The sequence below is a fragment of the Hoplias malabaricus genome, chromosome 2 (genome assembly GCF_029633855.1).
Source record: "Hoplias malabaricus isolate fHopMal1 chromosome 2, fHopMal1.hap1, whole genome shotgun sequence".
Lineage (NCBI taxonomy): Eukaryota > Metazoa > Chordata > Actinopteri > Characiformes > Erythrinidae > Hoplias > Hoplias malabaricus.
Window position 1 is genome coordinate 13,357,578 of NC_089801.1, and position 15,726 is coordinate 13,373,303.

Genomic DNA, 15,726 nt, shown 5'->3' on the forward strand with positions numbered 1-15,726 from the left:
AGAATTAAGGACTCTACTCTCTGACATCAGTTCGGTTCCTCAACGTGGTTACATCCCTGTGGTTTGGCCTATTATACCTTTTTCCATTTTCATATAACAGAGGGCAGTCACGAAAGGCTAGGTTCACATGCATCAAACACTAGGTTCCACCGAGATTTGAACTCGGATCACTGGATTCAAAGTCCAGAGTGCTAACCATTACACCATGGAACCGCTGAGAAGCTTTTTCGCTTTCCCAACCAAAGCCCCAAGACGGTCACTCCAGGTGTCCGTGACAGGGATGATCTCTGTCAGAGCACGAGGGGGGAATCTTGAGAGGAGCGGGACCCGGGTGAACTCGAGAGAGCAGAACTCTGTCTAATTGATGATTGTATAGATTTTCACTGGAAGACACTCAGAATGAAGGGCATTGCAGTAGCTCAAGGTAACCATTCCAAAAAACAATGCGAGACATTGAATTGTCAGCCGTTAAAAACCTAATGCAAAGTCGATCTCTGAGTCTGCCGAAACCCGGAATCGAACCAGGGACCTTTAGATCTTCAGTCTAACGCTCTCCCAACTGAGCTATTTCGGCATAAAAGAAACACGCGGCGGTCACGGTCACGGTCGGAGAAGTTCGGACCTACATTGGACGCCTAAAGTAGATTTGTTGGAACAACAAAAATGGCTTCACAGGAGACATTGCCAAGTTTCACCACCACAATTAGCAAATGCTACCTTCAAAATTCTTTTGATTGTACAAGTTTCTTAGAAAGCGCGCCCTACATGACACCAAACTTCAGTTTGCTTCCTTGCTTGTGAACGATGCGGTCTACGTTGTGCCGCGAGGGCTCTTTCTTGTTAGTTTAGCCACGCTTGCAATACATAGCGAATCTCTGATACCAAGCGGGCAATCGCTGTTCACTCAGTTGATGTTTGGCGTCCCAAAAACATACCTTGAAAGATTGGCAGAAGGAAACACTAAGAGTAGGTCCCACAGAGATTTGAACTCGGATCGCTGGATTCAGAGTCCAGAGTGCTAACCATTACACCATGGAACCTCTGACCCTTCGGGAGCGTTCGCATCACAATTCCTAATTCTTAATTTGCAAGCTGCGGCAACAATGGGTAAGATTTAATTACTCCGTTCACGAGGAGTAAAACGTCTTGAGAGGAACCAAATATCACAAAGTGGGAATTGTATGAAATGAAGCACAAGTTTGCATTTTAGCGCAAGATTCCAGCACTTCACACTCTGTAGAGAAGGTTCCCTTGCATGTGGGTGGAAACGTTTTAACAGAATTACAATTCGGCCCAGATCAGCGGGTGTTAACAGGATTGCTCCGTCACGCGGTTAAGGCAGCTGCTCCGAGACTCTAGCAAAGGAAACCGAGCAGCAGGTCCCACCGAGATTTGAACTCGGATCGCTGGATTCAGAGTCCAGAGTGCTAACCGTTACACCATGGAACCTCTGCAAGCGTCAGCCACTGAGAGTACGACTGAGGAGCGAAAACTGACAGGAGTGTTATTGTAAAGATTTACAGCTATATATGAGTAAGCTGCTTCCACTTTGGTCAATTTCATTCTTGTTGACACTAACAGTGAGCCAGGAACTTGTGATGCAAGTAGGCATGATGTCTGACAACATGGAAAAAACCTCCTTCACAAAGACGCTTTGGAGGATCCGAAGCTCCGCTTGCCGAAACCCGGGATCGAACCAGGGACCTTTAGATCTTCAGTCTAACGCTCTCCCAACTGAGCTATTTCGGCTCGAACGCCGTACGCAGGCAAGTGATCAAAATTGCAGAAATGCAGACGTCGATGGCCAGAAAGACAGGTTTGTTTAGTATTCACAGAATTAAGGACTCTACTCTCTGACATCAGTTCGGTTCCTCAACGTGGTTACATCCCTGTGGTTTGGCCTATTATACCTTTTTCCATTTTCATATAACAGAGGGCAGTCACGAAAGGCTAGGTTCACATGCATCAAACACTAGGTTCCACCGAGATTTGAACTCGGATCACTGGATTCAAAGTCCAGAGTGCTAACCATTACACCATGGAACCGCTGAGAAGCTTTTTCGCTTTCCCAACCAAAGCCCCAAGACGGTCACTCCAGGTGTCCGTGACAGGGATGATCTCTGTCAGAGCACGAGGGGGGAATCTTGAGAGGAGCGGGACCCGGGTGAACTCGAGAGAGCAGAACTCTGTCTAATTGATGATTGTATAGATTTTCACTGGAAGACACTCAGAATGAAGGGCATTGCAGTAGCTCAAGGTAACCATTCCAAAAAACAATGCGAGACATTGAATTGTCAGCCGTTAAAAACCTAATGCAAAGTCGATCTCTGAGTCTGCCGAAACCCGGAATCGAACCAGGGACCTTTAGATCTTCAGTCTAACGCTCTCCCAACTGAGCTATTTCGGCATAAAAGAAACACGCGGCGGTCACGGTCACGGTCGGAGAAGTTCGGACCTACATTGGACGCCTAAAGTAGATTTGTTGGAACAACAAAAATGGCTTCACAGGAGACATTGCCAAGTTTCACCACCACAATTAGCAAATGCTACCTTCAAAATTCTTTTGATTGTACAAGTTTCTTAGAAAGCGCGCCCTACATGACACCAAACTTCAGTTTGCTTCCTTGCTTGTGAACGATGCGGTCTACGTTGTGCCGCGAGGGCTCTTTCTTGTTAGTTTAGCCACGCTTGCAATACATAGCGAATCTCTGATACCAAGCGGGCAATCGCTGTTCACTCAGTTGATGTTTGGCGTCCCAAAAACATACCTTGAAAGATTGGCAGAAGGAAACACTAAGAGTAGGTCCCACAGAGATTTGAACTCGGATCGCTGGATTCAGAGTCCAGAGTGCTAACCATTACACCATGGAACCTCTGACCCTTCGGGAGCGTTCGCATCACAATTCCTAATTCTTAATTTGCAAGCTGCGGCAACAATGGGTAAGATTTAATTACTCCGTTCACGAGGAGTAAAACGTCTTGAGAGGAACCAAATATCACAAAGTGGGAATTGTATGAAATGAAGCACAAGTTTGCATTTTAGCGCAAGATTCCAGCACTTCACACTCTGTAGAGAAGGTTCCCTTGCATGTGGGTGGAAACGTTTTAACAGAATTACAATTCGGCCCAGATCAGCGGGTGTTAACAGGATTGCTCCGTCATGCGGTTAAGGCAGCTGCTCCGAGACTCTAGCAAAGGAAACCGAGCAGCAGGTCCCACCGAGATTTGAACTCGGATCGCTGGATTCAGAGTCCAGAGTGCTAACCGTTACACCATGGAACCTCTGCAAGCGTCAGCCACTGAGAGTACGACTGAGGAGCGAAAACTGACAGGAGTGTTATTGTAAAGATTTACAGCTATATATGAGTGAGCTGCTTCCACTTTGGTCAATTTCATTCTTGTTGACACTAACAGTGAGCCAGGAACTTGTGATGCAAGTAGGCATGATGTCTGACAACATGGAAAAAACCTCCTTCACAAGGACGCTTTGGAGGATCCGAAGCTCCGCTTGCCGAAACCCGGGATCGAACCAGGGACCTTTAGATCTTCAGTCTAACGCTCTCCCAACTGAGCTATTTCGGCTCGAACGCCGTACGCAGGCAAGTGATCAAAATTGCAGAAATGCAGACGTCGATGGCCAGAAAGACAGGTTTGTTTAGTATTCACAGAATTAAGGACTCTACTCTCTGACATCAGTTCGGTTCCTCAACGTGGTTACATCCCTGTGGTTTGGCCTATTATACCTTTTTCCATTTTCATATAACAGAGGGCAGTCACGAAAGGCTAGGTTCACATGCATCAAACACTAGGTTCCACCGAGATTTGAACTCGGATCACTGGATTCAAAGTCCAGAGTGCTAACCATTACACCATGGAACCGCTGAGAAGCTTTTTCGCTTTCCCAACCAAAGCCCCAAGACGGTCACTCCAGGTGTCCGTGACAGGGATGATCTCTGTCAGAGCACGAGGGGGGAATCTTGAGAGGAGCGGGACCCGGGTGAACTCGAGAGAGCAGAACTCTGTCTAATTGATGATTGTATAGATTTTCACTGGAAGACACTCAGAATGAAGGGCATTGCAGTAGCTCAAGGTAACCATTCCAAAAAACAATGCGAGACATTGAATTGTCAGCCGTTAAAAACCTAATGCAAAGTCAGGTCTCTGAGTCTGCCGAAACCCGGAATCAAACCAGGGACCTTTAGATCTTCAGTCTAACGCTCTCCCAACTGAGCTATTTCGGCATAAAAGAAACACGCGGCGGTCACGGTCACGGTCGGAGAAGTTCGGACCTACATTGGACGCCTAAAGTAGATTTGTTGGAACAACAAAAATGGCTTCACAGGAGACATTGCCAAGTTTCACCACCACAATTAGCAAATGCTACCTTCAAAATTCTTTTGATTGTACAAGTTTCTTAGAAAGCGCGCCCTACATGACACCAAACTTCAGTTTGCTTCCTTGCTTGTGAACGATGCGGTCTACGTTGTGCCGCGAGGGCTCTTTCTTGTTAGTTTAGCCACGCTTGCAATACATAGCGAATCTCTGATACCAAGCGGGCAATCGCTGTTCACTCAGTTGATGTTTGGCGTCCCAAAAACATACCTTGAAAGATTGGCAGAAGGAAACACTAAGAGTAGGTCCCACCGAGATTTGAACTCGGATCGCTGGATTCAGAGTCCAGAGTGCTAACCATTACACCATGGAACCTCTGACCCTTCGGGAGCGTTCGCATCACAATTCCTAATTCTTAATTTGCAAGCTGCGGCAACAATGGGTAAGATTTAATTACTCCGTTCACGAGGAGTAAAACGTCTTGAGAGGAACCAAATATCACAAAGTGGGAATTGTATGAAATGAAGCACAAGTTTGCATTTTAGCGCAAGATTCCAGCACTTCACACTCTGTAGAGAAGGTTCCCTTGCATGTGGGTGGAAACGTTTTAACAGAATTACAATTCGGCCCAGATCAGCGGGTGTTAACAGGATTGCTCCGTCACGCGGTTAAGGCAGCTGCTCCGAGACTCTAGCAAAGGAAACCGAGCAGCAGGTCCCACCGAGATTTGAACTCGGATCGCTGGATTCAGAGTCCAGAGTGCTAACCGTTACACCATGGAACCTCTGCAAGCGTCAGCCACTGAGAGTACGACTGAGGAGCGAAAACTGACAGGAGTGTTATTGTAAAGATTTACAGCTATATATGAGTGAGCTGCTTCCACTTTGGTCAATTTCATTCTTGTTGACACTAACAGTGAGCCAGGAACTTGTGATGCAAGTAGGCATGATGTCTGACAACATGGAAAAAACCTCCTTCACAAAGACGCTTTGGAGGATCCGAAGCTCCGCTTGCCGAAACCCGGGATCGAACCAGGGACCTTTAGATCTTCAGTCTAACGCTCTCCCAACTGAGCTATTTCGGCTCGAACGCCGTACGCAGGCAAGTGATCAAAATTGCAGAAATGCAGACGTCGATGGCCAGAAAGACAGGTTTGTTTAGTATTCACAGAATTAAGGACTCTACTCTCTGACATCAGTTCGGTTCCTCAACGTGGTTACATCCCTGTGGTTTGGCCTATTATACCTTTTTCCATTTTCATATAACAGAGGGCAGTCACGAAAGGCTAGGTTCACATGCATCAAACACTAGGTTCCACCGAGATTTGAACTCGGATCACTGGATTCAAAGTCCAGAGTGCTAACCATTACACCATGCAACCGCTGAGAAGCTTTTTCGCTTTCCCAACCAAAGCCCCAAGACGGTCACTCCAGGTGTCCGTGACAGGGATGATCTCTGTCAGAGCACGAGGGGGGAATCTTGAGAGGAGCGGGACCCGAGTGAACTCGAGAGAGCAGAACTCTGTCTAATTGATGATTGTATAGATTTTCACTGGAAGACACTCAGAATGAAGGGCATTGCAGTAGCTCAAGGTAACCATTCCAAAAAACAATGCGAGACATTGAATTGTCAGCCGTTAAAAACCTAATGCAAAGTCAGGTCTCTGAGTCTGCCGAAACCCGGGATCGAACCAGGGACCTTTAGATCTTCAGTCTAACGCTCTCCCAACTGAGCTATTTCGGCATAAAAGAAACACGCGGCGGTCACGGTCACGGTCGGAGAAGTTCGGACCTACATTGGACGCCTAAAGTAGATTTGTTGGAACAACAAAAATGGCTTCACAGGAGACATTGCCAAGTTTCACCACCACAATTAGCAAATGCTACCTTCAAAATTCTTTTGATTGTACAAGTTTCTTAGAAAGCGCGCCCTACATGACACCAAACTTCAGTTTGCTTCCTTGCTTGTGAACGATGCGGTCTACGTTGTGCCGCGAGGGCTCTTTCTTGTTAGTTTAGCCACGCTTGCAATACATAGCGAATCTCTGATACCAAGCGGGCAATCGCTGTTCACTCAGTTGATGTTTGGCGTCCCAAAAACATACCTTGAAAGATTGGCAGAAGGAAACACTAAGAGTAGGTCCCACCGAGATTTGAACTCGGATCGCTGGATTCAGAGTCCAGAGTGCTAACCATTACACCATGGAACCTCCGACCCTTCGGGAGCGTTCGCATCACAATTCCTAATTCTTAATTTGCAAGCTGCGGCAACAATGGGTAAGATTTAATTACTCCGTTCACGAGGAGTAAAACGTCTTGAGAGGAACCAAATATCACAAAGTGGGAATTGTATGAAATGAAGCACAAGTTTGCATTTTAGCGCAAGATTCCAGCACTTCACACTCTGTAGAGAAGGTTCCCTTGCATGTGGGTGGAAACGTTTTAACAGAATTACAATTCGGCCCAGATCAGCGGGTGTTAACAGGATTGCTCCGTCACGCGGTTAAGGCAGCTGCTCCGAGACTCTAGCAAAGGAAACCGAGCAGCAGGTCCCACCGAGATTTGAACTCGGATCGCTGGATTCAGAGTCCAGAGTGCTAACCGTTACACCATGGAACCTCTGCAAGCGTCAGCCACTGAGAGTACGACTGAGGAGCGAAAACTGACAGGAGTGTTATTGTAAAGATTTACAGCTATATATGAGTGAGCTGCTTCCACTTTGGTCAATTTCATTCTTGTTGACACTAACAGTGAGCCAGGAACTTGTGATGCAAGTAGGCATGATGTCTGACAACATGGAAAAAACCTCCTTCACAAGGACGCTTTGGAGGATCCGAAGCTCCGCTTGCCGAAACCCGGGATCGAACCAGGGACCTTTAGATCTTCAGTCTAACGCTCTCCCAACTGAGCTATTTCGGCTCGAACGCCGTACGCAGGCAAGTGATCAAAATTGCAGAAATGCAGACGTCGATGGCCAGAAAGACAGGTTTGTTTAGTATTCACAGAATTAAGGACTCTACTCTCTGACATCAGTTCGGTTCCTCAACGTGGTTACATCCCTGTGGTTTGGCCTATTATACCTTTTTCCATTTTCATATAACAGAGGGCAGTCACGAAAGGCTAGGTTCACATGCATCAAACACTAGGTTCCACCGAGATTTGAACTCGGATCACTGGATTCAAAGTCCAGAGTGCTAACCATTACACCGTGGAACCGCTGAGAAGCTTTTTCGCTTTCCCAACCAAAGCCCCAAGACGGTCACTCCAGGTGTCCGTGACAGGGATGATCTCTGTCAGAGCACGAGGGGGGAATCTTGAGAGGAGCGGGACCCGGGTGAACTCGAGAGAGCAGAACTCTGTCTAATTGATGATTGTATAGATTTTCACTGGAAGACACTCAGAATGAAGGGCATTGCAGTAGCTCAAGGTAACCATTCCAAAAAACAATGCGAGACATTGAATTGTCAGCCGTTAAAAACCTAATGCAAAGTCAGGTCTCTGAGTCTGCCGAAACCCGGAATCGAACCAGGGACCTTTAGATCTTCAGTCTAACGCTCTCCCAACTGAGCTATTTCGGCATAAAAGAAACACGCGGCGGTCACGGTCACGGTCGGAGAAGTTCGGACCTACATTGGACGCCTAAAGTAGATTTGTTGGAACAACAAAAATGGCTTCACAGGAGACATTGCCAAGTTTCACCACCACAATTAGCAAATGCTACCTTCAAAATTCTTTTGATTGTACAAGTTTCTTAGAAAGCGCGCCCTACATGACACCAAACTTCAGTTTGCTTCCTTGCTTGTGAACGATGCGGTCTACGTTGTGCCGCGAGGGCTCTTTCTTGTTAGTTTAGCCACGCTTGCAATACATAGCGAATCTCTGATACCAAGCGGGCAATCGCTGTTCACTCAGTTGATGTTTGGCGTCCCAAAAACATACCTTGAAAGATTGGCAGAAGGAAACACTAAGAGTAGGTCCCACCGAGATTTGAACTCGGATCGCTGGATTCAGAGTCCAGAGTGCTAACCATTACACCATGGAACCTCTGACCCTTCGGGAGCGTTCGCATCACAATTCCTAATTCTTAATTTGCAAGCTGCGGCAACAATGGGTAAGATTTAATTACTCCGTTCACGAGGAGTAAAACGTCTTGAGAGGAACCAAATATCACAAAGTGGGAATTGTATGAAATGAAGCACAAGTTTGCATTTTAGCGCAAGATTCCAGCACTTCACACTCTGTAGAGAAGGTTCCCTTGCATGTGGGTGGAAACGTTTTAACAGAATTACAATTCGGCCCAGATCAGCGGGTGTTAACAGGATTGCTCCGTCACGCGGTTAAGGCAGCTGCTCCGAGACTCTAGCAAAGGAAACCGAGCAGCAGGTCCCACCGAGATTTGAACTCGGATCGCTGGATTCAGAGTCCAGAGTGCTAACCGTTACACCATGGAACCTCTGCAAGCGTCAGCCACTGAGAGTACGACTGAGGAGCGAAAACTGACAGGAGTGTTATTGTAAAGATTTACAGCTATATATGAGTGAGCTGCTTCCACTTTGGTCAATTTCATTCTTGTTGACACTAACAGTGAGCCAGGAACTTGTGATGCAAGTAGGCATGATGTCTGACAACATGGAAAAAACCTCCTTCACAAAGACGCTTTGGAGGATCCGAAGCTCCGCTTGCCGAAACCCGGGATCGAACCAGGGACCTTTAGATCTTCAGTCTAACGCTCTCCCAACTGAGCTATTTCGGCTCGAACGCCGTACGCAGGCAAGTGATCAAAATTGCAGAAATGCAGACGTCGATGGCCAGAAAGACAGGTTTGTTTAGTATTCACAGAATTAAGGACTCTACTCTCTGACATCAGTTCGGTTCCTCAACGTGGTTACATCCCTGTGGTTTGGCCTATTATACCTTTTTCCATTTTCATATAACAGAGGGCAGTCACGAAAGGCTAGGTTCACATGCATCAAACACTAGGTTCCACCGAGATTTGAACTCGGATCACTGGATTCAAAGTCCAGAGTGCTAACCATTACACCATGCAACCGCTGAGAAGCTTTTTCGCTTTCCCAACCAAAGCCCCAAGACGGTCACTCCAGGTGTCCGTGACAGGGATGATCTCTGTCAGAGCACGAGGGGGGAATCTTGAGAGGAGCGGGACCCGAGTGAACTCGAGAGAGCAGAACTCTGTCTAATTGATGATTGTATAGATTTTCACTGGAAGACACTCAGAATGAAGGGCATTGCAGTAGCTCAAGGTAACCATTCCAAAAAACAATGCGAGACATTGAATTGTCAGCCGTTAAAAACCTAATGCAAAGTCAGGTCTCTGAGTCTGCCGAAACCCGGGATCGAACCAGGGACCTTTAGATCTTCAGTCTAACGCTCTCCCAACTGAGCTATTTCGGCATAAAAGAAACACGCGGCGGTCACGGTCACGGTCGGAGAAGTTCGGACCTACATTGGACGCCTAAAGTAGATTTGTTGGAACAACAAAAATGGCTTCACAGGAGACATTGCCAAGTTTCACCACCACAATTAGCAAATGCTACCTTCAAAATTCTTTTGATTGTACAAGTTTCTTAGAAAGCGCGCCCTACATGACACCAAACTTCAGTTTGCTTCCTTGCTTGTGAACGATGCGGTCTACGTTGTGCCGCGAGGGCTCTTTCTTGTTAGTTTAGCCACGCTTGCAATACATAGCGAATCTCTGATACCAAGCGGGCAATCGCTGTTCACTCAGTTGATGTTTGGCGTCCCAAAAACATACCTTGAAAGATTGGCAGAAGGAAACACTAAGAGTAGGTCCCACCGAGATTTGAACTCGGATCGCTGGATTCAGAGTCCAGAGTGCTAACCATTACACCATGGAACCTCCGACCCTTCGGGAGCGTTCGCATCACAATTCCTAATTCTTAATTTGCAAGCTGCGGCAACAATGGGTAAGATTTAATTACTCCGTTCACGAGGAGTAAAACGTCTTGAGAGGAACCAAATATCACAAAGTGGGAATTGTATGAAATGAAGCACAAGTTTGCATTTTAGCGCAAGATTCCAGCACTTCACACTCTGTAGAGAAGGTTCCCTTGCATGTGGGTGGAAACGTTTTAACAGAATTACAATTCGGCCCAGATCAGCGGGTGTTAACAGGATTGCTCCGTCACGCGGTTAAGGCAGCTGCTCCGAGACTCTAGCAAAGGAAACCGAGCAGGAGGTCCCACCGAGATTTGAACTCGGATCGCTGGATTCAGAGTCCAGAGTGCTAACCGTTACACCATGGAACCTCTGCAAGCGTCAGCCACTGAGAGTACGACTGAGGAGCGAAAACTGACAGGAGTGTTATTGTAAAGATTTACAGCTATATATGAGTGAGCTGCTTCCACTTTGGTCAATTTCATTCTTGTTGACACTAACAGTGAGCCAGGAACTTGTGATGCAAGTAGGCATGATGTCTGACAACATGGAAAAAACCTCCTTCACAAGGACGCTTTGGAGGATCCGAAGCTCCGCTTGCCGAAACCCGGGATCGAACCAGGGACCTTTAGATCTTCAGTCTAACGCTCTCCCAACTGAGCTATTTCGGCTCGAACGCCGTACGCAGGCAAGTGATCAAAATTGCAGAAATGCAGACGTCGATGGCCAGAAAGACAGGTTTGTTTAGTATTCACAGAATTAAGGACTCTACTCTCTGACATCAGTTCGGTTCCTCAACGTGGTTACATCCCTGTGGTTTGGCCTATTATACCTTTTTCCATTTTCATATAACAGAGGGCAGTCACGAAAGGCTAGGTTCACATGCATCAAACACTAGGTTCCACCGAGATTTGAACTCGGATCACTGGATTCAAAGTCCAGAGTGCTAACCATTACACCATGGAACCGCTGAGAAGCTTTTTCGCTTTCCCAACCAAAGCCCCAAGACGGTCACTCCAGGTGTCCGTGACAGGGATGATCTCTGTCAGAGCACGAGGGGGGAATCTTGAGAGGAGCGGGACCCGGGTGAACTCGAGAGAGCAGAACTCTGTCTAATTGATGATTGTATAGATTTTCACTGGAAGACACTCAGAATGAAGGGCATTGCAGTAGCTCAAGGTAACCATTCCAAAAAACAATGCGAGACATTGAATTGTCAGCCGTTAAAAACCTAATGCAAAGTCAGGTCTCTGAGTCTGCCGAAACCCGGAATCGAACCAGGGACCTTTAGATCTTCAGTCTAACGCTCTCCCAACTGAGCTATTTCGGCATAAAAGAAACACGCGGCGGTCACGGTCACGGTCGGAGAAGTTCGGACCTACATTGGACGCCTAAAGTAGATTTGTTGGAACAACAAAAATGGCTTCACAGGAGACATTGCCAAGTTTCACCACCACAATTAGCAAATGCTACCTTCAAAATTCTTTTGATTGTACAAGTTTCTTAGAAAGCGCGCCCTACATGACACCAAACTTCAGTTTGCTTCCTTGCTTGTGAACGATGCGGTCTACGTTGTGCCGCGAGGGCTCTTTCTTGTTAGTTTAGCCACGCTTGCAATACATAGCGAATCTCTGATACCAAGCGGGCAATCGCTGTTCACTCAGTTGATGTTTGGCGTCCCAAAAACATACCTTGAAAGATTGGCAGAAGGAAACACTAAGAGTAGGTCCCACCGAGATTTGAACTCGGATCGCTGGATTCAGAGTCCAGAGTGCTAACCATTACACCATGGAACCTCTGACCCTTCGGGAGCGTTCGCATCACAATTCCTAATTCTTAATTTGCAAGCTGCGGCAACAATGGGTAAGATTTAATTACTCCGTTCACGAGGAGTAAAACGTCTTGAGAGGAACCAAATATCACAAAGTGGGAATTGTATGAAATGAAGCACAAGTTTGCATTTTAGCGCAAGATTCCAGCACTTCACACTCTGTAGAGAAGGTTCCCTTGCATGTGGGTGGAAACGTTTTAACAGAATTACAATTCGGCCCAGATCAGCGGGTGTTAACAGGATTGCTCCGTCACGCGGTTAAGGCAGCTGCTCCGAGACTCTAGCAAAGGAAACCGAGCAGCAGGTCCCACCGAGATTTGAACTCGGATCGCTGGATTCAGAGTCCAGAGTGCTAACCGTTACACCATGGAACCTCTGCAAGCGTCAGCCACTGAGAGTACGACTGAGGAGCGAAAACTGACAGGAGTGTTATTGTAAAGATTTACAGCTATATATGAGTGAGCTGCTTCCACTTTGGTCAATTTCATTCTTGTTGACACTAACAGTGAGCCAGGAACTTGTGATGCAAGTAGGCATGATGTCTGACAACATGGAAAAAACCTCCTTCACAAGGACGCTTTGGAGGATCCGAAGCTCCGCTTGCCGAAACCCGGGATCGAACCAGGGACCTTTAGATCTTCAGTCTAACGCTCTCCCAACTGAGCTATTTCGGCTCGAACGCCGTACGCAGGCAAGTGATCAAAATTGCAGAAATGCAGACGTCGATGGCCAGAAAGACAGGTTTGTTTAGTATTCACAGAATTAAGGACTCTACTCTCTGACATCAGTTCGGTTCCTCAACGTGGTTACATCCCTGTGGTTTGGCCTATTATACCTTTTTCCATTTTCATATAACAGAGGGCAGTCACGAAAGGCTAGGTTCACATGCATCAAACACTAGGTTCCACCGAGATTTGAACTCGGATCACTGGATTCAAAGTCCAGAGTGCTAACCATTACACCATGGAACCGCTGAGAAGCTTTTTTGCTTTCCCAACCAAAGCCCCAAGACGGTCACTCCAGGTGTCCGTGACAGGGATGATCTCTGTCAGAGCACGAGGGGGGAATCTTGAGAGGAGCGGGACCCGGGTGAACTCGAGAGAGCAGAACTCTGTCTAATTGATGATTGTATAGATTTTCACTGGAAGACACTCAGAATGAAGGGCATTGCAGTAGCTCAAGGTAACCATTCCAAAAAACAATGCGAGACATTGAATTGTCAGCCGTTAAAAACCTAATGCAAAGTCAGGTCTCTGAGTCTGCCGAAACCCGGGATCGAACCAGGGACCTTTAGATCTTCAGTCTAACGCTCTCCCAACTGAGCTATTTCGGCATAAAAGAAACACGCGGCGGTCACGGTCACGGTCGGAGAAGTTCGGACCTACATTGGACGCCTAAAGTAGATTTGTTGGAACAACAAAAATGGCTTCACAGGAGACATTGCCAAGTTTCACCACCACAATTAGCAAATGCTACCTTCAAAATTCTTTTGATTGTACAAGTTTCTTAGAAAGCGCGCCCTACATGACACCAAACTTCAGTTTGCTTCCTTGCTTGTGAACGATGCGGTCTACGTTGTGCCGCGAGGGCTCTTTCTTGTTAGTTTAGCCACGCTTGCAATACATAGCGAATCTCTGATACCAAGCGGGCAATCGCTGTTCACTCAGTTGATGTTTGGCATCCCAAAAACATACCTTGAAAGATTGGCAGAAGGAAACACTAAGAGTAGGTCCCACCGAGATTTGAACTCGGATCGCTGGATTCAGAGTCCAGAGTGCTAACCATTACACCATGGAACCTCCGACCCTTCGGGAGCGTTCGCATCACAATTCCTAATTCTTAATTTGCAAGCTGCGGCAACAATGGGTAAGATTTAATTACTCCGTTCACGAGGAGTAAAACGTCTTGAGAGGAACCAAATATCACAAAGTGGGAATTGTATGAAATGAAGCATAAGTTTGCATTTTAGCGCAAGATTCCAGCACTTCACACTCTGTAGAGAAGGTTCCCTTGCATGTGGGTGGAAACGTTTTAACAGAATTACAATTCGGCCCAGATCAGCGGGTGTTAACAGGATTGCTCCGTCACGCGGTTAAGGCAGCTGCTCCGAGACTCTAGCAAAGGAAACCGAGCAGGAGGTCCCACCGAGATTTGAACTCGGATCGCTGGATTCAGAGTCCAGAGTGCTAACCGTTACACCATGGAACCTCTGCAAGCGTCAGCCACTGAGAGTACGACTGAGGAGCGAAAACTGACAGGAGTGTTATTGTAAAGATTTACAGCTATATATGAGTGAGCTGCTTCCACTTTGGTCAATTTCATTCTTGTTGACACTAACAGTGAGCCAGGAACTTGTGATGCAAGTAGGCATGATGTCTGACAACATGGAAAAAACCTCCTTCACAAAGACGCTTTGGAGGATCCGAAGCTCCGCTTGCCGAAACCCGGGATCGAACCAGGGACCTTTAAATCTTCAGTCTAACGCTCTCCCAACTGAGCTATTTCGGCTCGAACGCCGTACGCAGGCAAGTGATCAAAATTGCAGAAATGCAGACGTCGATGGCCAGAAAGACAGGTTTGTTTAGTATTCACAGAATTAAGGACTCTACTCTCTGACATCAGTTCGGTTCCTCAACGTGGTTACATCCCTGTGGTTTGGCCTATTATACCTTTTTCCATTTTCATATAACAGAGGGCAGTCACGAAAGGCTAGGTTCACATGCATCAAACACTAGGTTCCACCGAGATTTGAACTCGGATCACTGGATTCAAAGTCCAGAGTGCTAACCATTACACCATGGAACCGCTGAGAAGCTTTTTCGCTTTCCCAACCAAAGCCCCAAGACGGTCACTCCAGGTGTCCGTGACAGGGATGATCTCTGTCAGAGCACGAGGGGGGAATCTTGAGAGGAGCGGGACCCGGGTGAACTCGAGAGAGCAGAACTCTGTCTAATTGATGATTGTATAGATTTTCACTGGAAGACACTCAGAATGAAGGGCATTGCAGTAGCTCAAGGTAACCATTCCAAAAAACAATGCGAGACATTGAATTGTCAGCCGTTAAAAACCTAATGCAAAGTCAGGTCTCTGAGTCTGCCGAAACCCGGAATCGAACCAGGGACCTTTAGATCTTCAGTCTAACGCTCTCCCAACTGAGCTATTTCGGCATAAAAGAAACACGCGGCGGTCACGGTCACGGTCGGAGAAGTTCGGACCTACATTGGACGCCTAAAGTAGATTTGTTGGAACAACAAAAATGGCTTCACAGGAGACATTGCCAAGTTTCACCACCACAATTAGCAAATGCTACCTTCAAAATTCTTTTGATTGTACAAGTTTCTTAGAAAGCGCGCCCTACATGACACCAAACTTCAGTTTGCTTCCTTGCTTGTGAACGATGCGGTCTACGTTGTGCCGCGAGGGCTCTTTCTTGTTAGTTTAGCCACGCTTGCAATACATAGCGAATCTCTGATACCAAGCGGGCAATCGCTGTTCACTCAGTTGATGTTTGGCGTCCCAAAAACATACCTTGAAAGATTGGCAGAAGGAAACACTAAGAGTAGGTCCCACCGAGATTTGAACTCGGATCGCTGGATTCAGAGTCCAGAGTGCTAACCATTACACCATGGAACCTCTGACCCTTCGGGA

The 15,726-nt window shown here is 46.8% G+C and overlaps 41 non-coding genes across 41 annotated transcripts; all 41 read right to left on the reverse strand.

Moving 5' to 3' along the window:
• Positions 1–141: 141 nt before the first annotated feature.
• trnaq-uug (transfer RNA glutamine (anticodon UUG)) lies at positions 142–213 on the reverse strand. The gene has a single exon. It is a non-coding gene; the product is annotated as a tRNA-Gln (tRNA).
• Positions 214–501: 288 nt separating this feature from the next.
• trnaf-gaa (transfer RNA phenylalanine (anticodon GAA)) lies at positions 502–574 on the reverse strand. Its single transcript has one exon. It is a non-coding gene; the product is annotated as a tRNA-Phe (tRNA).
• An 803-nt stretch (positions 575–1,377) lies between these two features.
• trnaq-cug (transfer RNA glutamine (anticodon CUG)) lies at positions 1,378–1,449 on the reverse strand. The gene has a single exon. It is a non-coding gene; the product is annotated as a tRNA-Gln (tRNA).
• A 227-nt stretch (positions 1,450–1,676) lies between these two features.
• On the reverse strand, positions 1,677–1,749 carry trnaf-gaa (transfer RNA phenylalanine (anticodon GAA)). Its single transcript has one exon. It is a non-coding gene; the product is annotated as a tRNA-Phe (tRNA).
• Positions 1,750–1,974: 225 nt separating this feature from the next.
• On the reverse strand, positions 1,975–2,046 carry trnaq-uug (transfer RNA glutamine (anticodon UUG)). The gene has a single exon. It is a non-coding gene; the product is annotated as a tRNA-Gln (tRNA).
• A 288-nt stretch (positions 2,047–2,334) lies between these two features.
• trnaf-gaa (transfer RNA phenylalanine (anticodon GAA)) lies at positions 2,335–2,407 on the reverse strand. Its single transcript has one exon. It is a non-coding gene; the product is annotated as a tRNA-Phe (tRNA).
• Positions 2,408–3,210: 803 nt separating this feature from the next.
• Positions 3,211–3,282, reverse strand: trnaq-cug (transfer RNA glutamine (anticodon CUG)). Its single transcript has one exon. It is a non-coding gene; the product is annotated as a tRNA-Gln (tRNA).
• A 227-nt stretch (positions 3,283–3,509) lies between these two features.
• Positions 3,510–3,582, reverse strand: trnaf-gaa (transfer RNA phenylalanine (anticodon GAA)). The gene has a single exon. It is a non-coding gene; the product is annotated as a tRNA-Phe (tRNA).
• Positions 3,583–3,807: 225 nt separating this feature from the next.
• trnaq-uug (transfer RNA glutamine (anticodon UUG)) lies at positions 3,808–3,879 on the reverse strand. The gene has a single exon. It is a non-coding gene; the product is annotated as a tRNA-Gln (tRNA).
• A 289-nt stretch (positions 3,880–4,168) lies between these two features.
• Positions 4,169–4,241, reverse strand: trnaf-gaa (transfer RNA phenylalanine (anticodon GAA)). Its single transcript has one exon. It is a non-coding gene; the product is annotated as a tRNA-Phe (tRNA).
• A 394-nt stretch (positions 4,242–4,635) lies between these two features.
• On the reverse strand, positions 4,636–4,707 carry trnaq-cug (transfer RNA glutamine (anticodon CUG)). The gene has a single exon. It is a non-coding gene; the product is annotated as a tRNA-Gln (tRNA).
• A 337-nt stretch (positions 4,708–5,044) lies between these two features.
• On the reverse strand, positions 5,045–5,116 carry trnaq-cug (transfer RNA glutamine (anticodon CUG)). Its single transcript has one exon. It is a non-coding gene; the product is annotated as a tRNA-Gln (tRNA).
• A 227-nt stretch (positions 5,117–5,343) lies between these two features.
• On the reverse strand, positions 5,344–5,416 carry trnaf-gaa (transfer RNA phenylalanine (anticodon GAA)). Its single transcript has one exon. It is a non-coding gene; the product is annotated as a tRNA-Phe (tRNA).
• A 225-nt stretch (positions 5,417–5,641) lies between these two features.
• On the reverse strand, positions 5,642–5,713 carry trnaq-uug (transfer RNA glutamine (anticodon UUG)). The gene has a single exon. It is a non-coding gene; the product is annotated as a tRNA-Gln (tRNA).
• Positions 5,714–6,002: 289 nt separating this feature from the next.
• On the reverse strand, positions 6,003–6,075 carry trnaf-gaa (transfer RNA phenylalanine (anticodon GAA)). The gene has a single exon. It is a non-coding gene; the product is annotated as a tRNA-Phe (tRNA).
• A 394-nt stretch (positions 6,076–6,469) lies between these two features.
• Positions 6,470–6,541, reverse strand: trnaq-cug (transfer RNA glutamine (anticodon CUG)). The gene has a single exon. It is a non-coding gene; the product is annotated as a tRNA-Gln (tRNA).
• A 337-nt stretch (positions 6,542–6,878) lies between these two features.
• On the reverse strand, positions 6,879–6,950 carry trnaq-cug (transfer RNA glutamine (anticodon CUG)). Its single transcript has one exon. It is a non-coding gene; the product is annotated as a tRNA-Gln (tRNA).
• Positions 6,951–7,177: 227 nt separating this feature from the next.
• trnaf-gaa (transfer RNA phenylalanine (anticodon GAA)) lies at positions 7,178–7,250 on the reverse strand. The gene has a single exon. It is a non-coding gene; the product is annotated as a tRNA-Phe (tRNA).
• A 225-nt stretch (positions 7,251–7,475) lies between these two features.
• On the reverse strand, positions 7,476–7,547 carry trnaq-uug (transfer RNA glutamine (anticodon UUG)). The gene has a single exon. It is a non-coding gene; the product is annotated as a tRNA-Gln (tRNA).
• Positions 7,548–7,836: 289 nt separating this feature from the next.
• trnaf-gaa (transfer RNA phenylalanine (anticodon GAA)) lies at positions 7,837–7,909 on the reverse strand. Its single transcript has one exon. It is a non-coding gene; the product is annotated as a tRNA-Phe (tRNA).
• Positions 7,910–8,303: 394 nt separating this feature from the next.
• Positions 8,304–8,375, reverse strand: trnaq-cug (transfer RNA glutamine (anticodon CUG)). Its single transcript has one exon. It is a non-coding gene; the product is annotated as a tRNA-Gln (tRNA).
• A 337-nt stretch (positions 8,376–8,712) lies between these two features.
• On the reverse strand, positions 8,713–8,784 carry trnaq-cug (transfer RNA glutamine (anticodon CUG)). The gene has a single exon. It is a non-coding gene; the product is annotated as a tRNA-Gln (tRNA).
• Positions 8,785–9,011: 227 nt separating this feature from the next.
• Positions 9,012–9,084, reverse strand: trnaf-gaa (transfer RNA phenylalanine (anticodon GAA)). Its single transcript has one exon. It is a non-coding gene; the product is annotated as a tRNA-Phe (tRNA).
• Positions 9,085–9,309: 225 nt separating this feature from the next.
• Positions 9,310–9,381, reverse strand: trnaq-uug (transfer RNA glutamine (anticodon UUG)). The gene has a single exon. It is a non-coding gene; the product is annotated as a tRNA-Gln (tRNA).
• A 289-nt stretch (positions 9,382–9,670) lies between these two features.
• trnaf-gaa (transfer RNA phenylalanine (anticodon GAA)) lies at positions 9,671–9,743 on the reverse strand. The gene has a single exon. It is a non-coding gene; the product is annotated as a tRNA-Phe (tRNA).
• A 394-nt stretch (positions 9,744–10,137) lies between these two features.
• trnaq-cug (transfer RNA glutamine (anticodon CUG)) lies at positions 10,138–10,209 on the reverse strand. Its single transcript has one exon. It is a non-coding gene; the product is annotated as a tRNA-Gln (tRNA).
• Positions 10,210–10,546: 337 nt separating this feature from the next.
• On the reverse strand, positions 10,547–10,618 carry trnaq-cug (transfer RNA glutamine (anticodon CUG)). Its single transcript has one exon. It is a non-coding gene; the product is annotated as a tRNA-Gln (tRNA).
• Positions 10,619–10,845: 227 nt separating this feature from the next.
• On the reverse strand, positions 10,846–10,918 carry trnaf-gaa (transfer RNA phenylalanine (anticodon GAA)). Its single transcript has one exon. It is a non-coding gene; the product is annotated as a tRNA-Phe (tRNA).
• A 225-nt stretch (positions 10,919–11,143) lies between these two features.
• On the reverse strand, positions 11,144–11,215 carry trnaq-uug (transfer RNA glutamine (anticodon UUG)). The gene has a single exon. It is a non-coding gene; the product is annotated as a tRNA-Gln (tRNA).
• A 289-nt stretch (positions 11,216–11,504) lies between these two features.
• On the reverse strand, positions 11,505–11,577 carry trnaf-gaa (transfer RNA phenylalanine (anticodon GAA)). Its single transcript has one exon. It is a non-coding gene; the product is annotated as a tRNA-Phe (tRNA).
• Positions 11,578–11,971: 394 nt separating this feature from the next.
• On the reverse strand, positions 11,972–12,043 carry trnaq-cug (transfer RNA glutamine (anticodon CUG)). Its single transcript has one exon. It is a non-coding gene; the product is annotated as a tRNA-Gln (tRNA).
• Positions 12,044–12,380: 337 nt separating this feature from the next.
• On the reverse strand, positions 12,381–12,452 carry trnaq-cug (transfer RNA glutamine (anticodon CUG)). Its single transcript has one exon. It is a non-coding gene; the product is annotated as a tRNA-Gln (tRNA).
• A 227-nt stretch (positions 12,453–12,679) lies between these two features.
• trnaf-gaa (transfer RNA phenylalanine (anticodon GAA)) lies at positions 12,680–12,752 on the reverse strand. Its single transcript has one exon. It is a non-coding gene; the product is annotated as a tRNA-Phe (tRNA).
• A 225-nt stretch (positions 12,753–12,977) lies between these two features.
• On the reverse strand, positions 12,978–13,049 carry trnaq-uug (transfer RNA glutamine (anticodon UUG)). Its single transcript has one exon. It is a non-coding gene; the product is annotated as a tRNA-Gln (tRNA).
• A 289-nt stretch (positions 13,050–13,338) lies between these two features.
• trnaf-gaa (transfer RNA phenylalanine (anticodon GAA)) lies at positions 13,339–13,411 on the reverse strand. Its single transcript has one exon. It is a non-coding gene; the product is annotated as a tRNA-Phe (tRNA).
• Positions 13,412–13,805: 394 nt separating this feature from the next.
• Positions 13,806–13,877, reverse strand: trnaq-cug (transfer RNA glutamine (anticodon CUG)). Its single transcript has one exon. It is a non-coding gene; the product is annotated as a tRNA-Gln (tRNA).
• Positions 13,878–14,214: 337 nt separating this feature from the next.
• trnaq-cug (transfer RNA glutamine (anticodon CUG)) lies at positions 14,215–14,286 on the reverse strand. Its single transcript has one exon. It is a non-coding gene; the product is annotated as a tRNA-Gln (tRNA).
• Positions 14,287–14,513: 227 nt separating this feature from the next.
• trnaf-gaa (transfer RNA phenylalanine (anticodon GAA)) lies at positions 14,514–14,586 on the reverse strand. Its single transcript has one exon. It is a non-coding gene; the product is annotated as a tRNA-Phe (tRNA).
• A 225-nt stretch (positions 14,587–14,811) lies between these two features.
• trnaq-uug (transfer RNA glutamine (anticodon UUG)) lies at positions 14,812–14,883 on the reverse strand. Its single transcript has one exon. It is a non-coding gene; the product is annotated as a tRNA-Gln (tRNA).
• Positions 14,884–15,172: 289 nt separating this feature from the next.
• On the reverse strand, positions 15,173–15,245 carry trnaf-gaa (transfer RNA phenylalanine (anticodon GAA)). Its single transcript has one exon. It is a non-coding gene; the product is annotated as a tRNA-Phe (tRNA).
• Positions 15,246–15,639: 394 nt separating this feature from the next.
• Positions 15,640–15,711, reverse strand: trnaq-cug (transfer RNA glutamine (anticodon CUG)). The gene has a single exon. It is a non-coding gene; the product is annotated as a tRNA-Gln (tRNA).
• Positions 15,712–15,726: the final 15 nt, after the last annotated feature.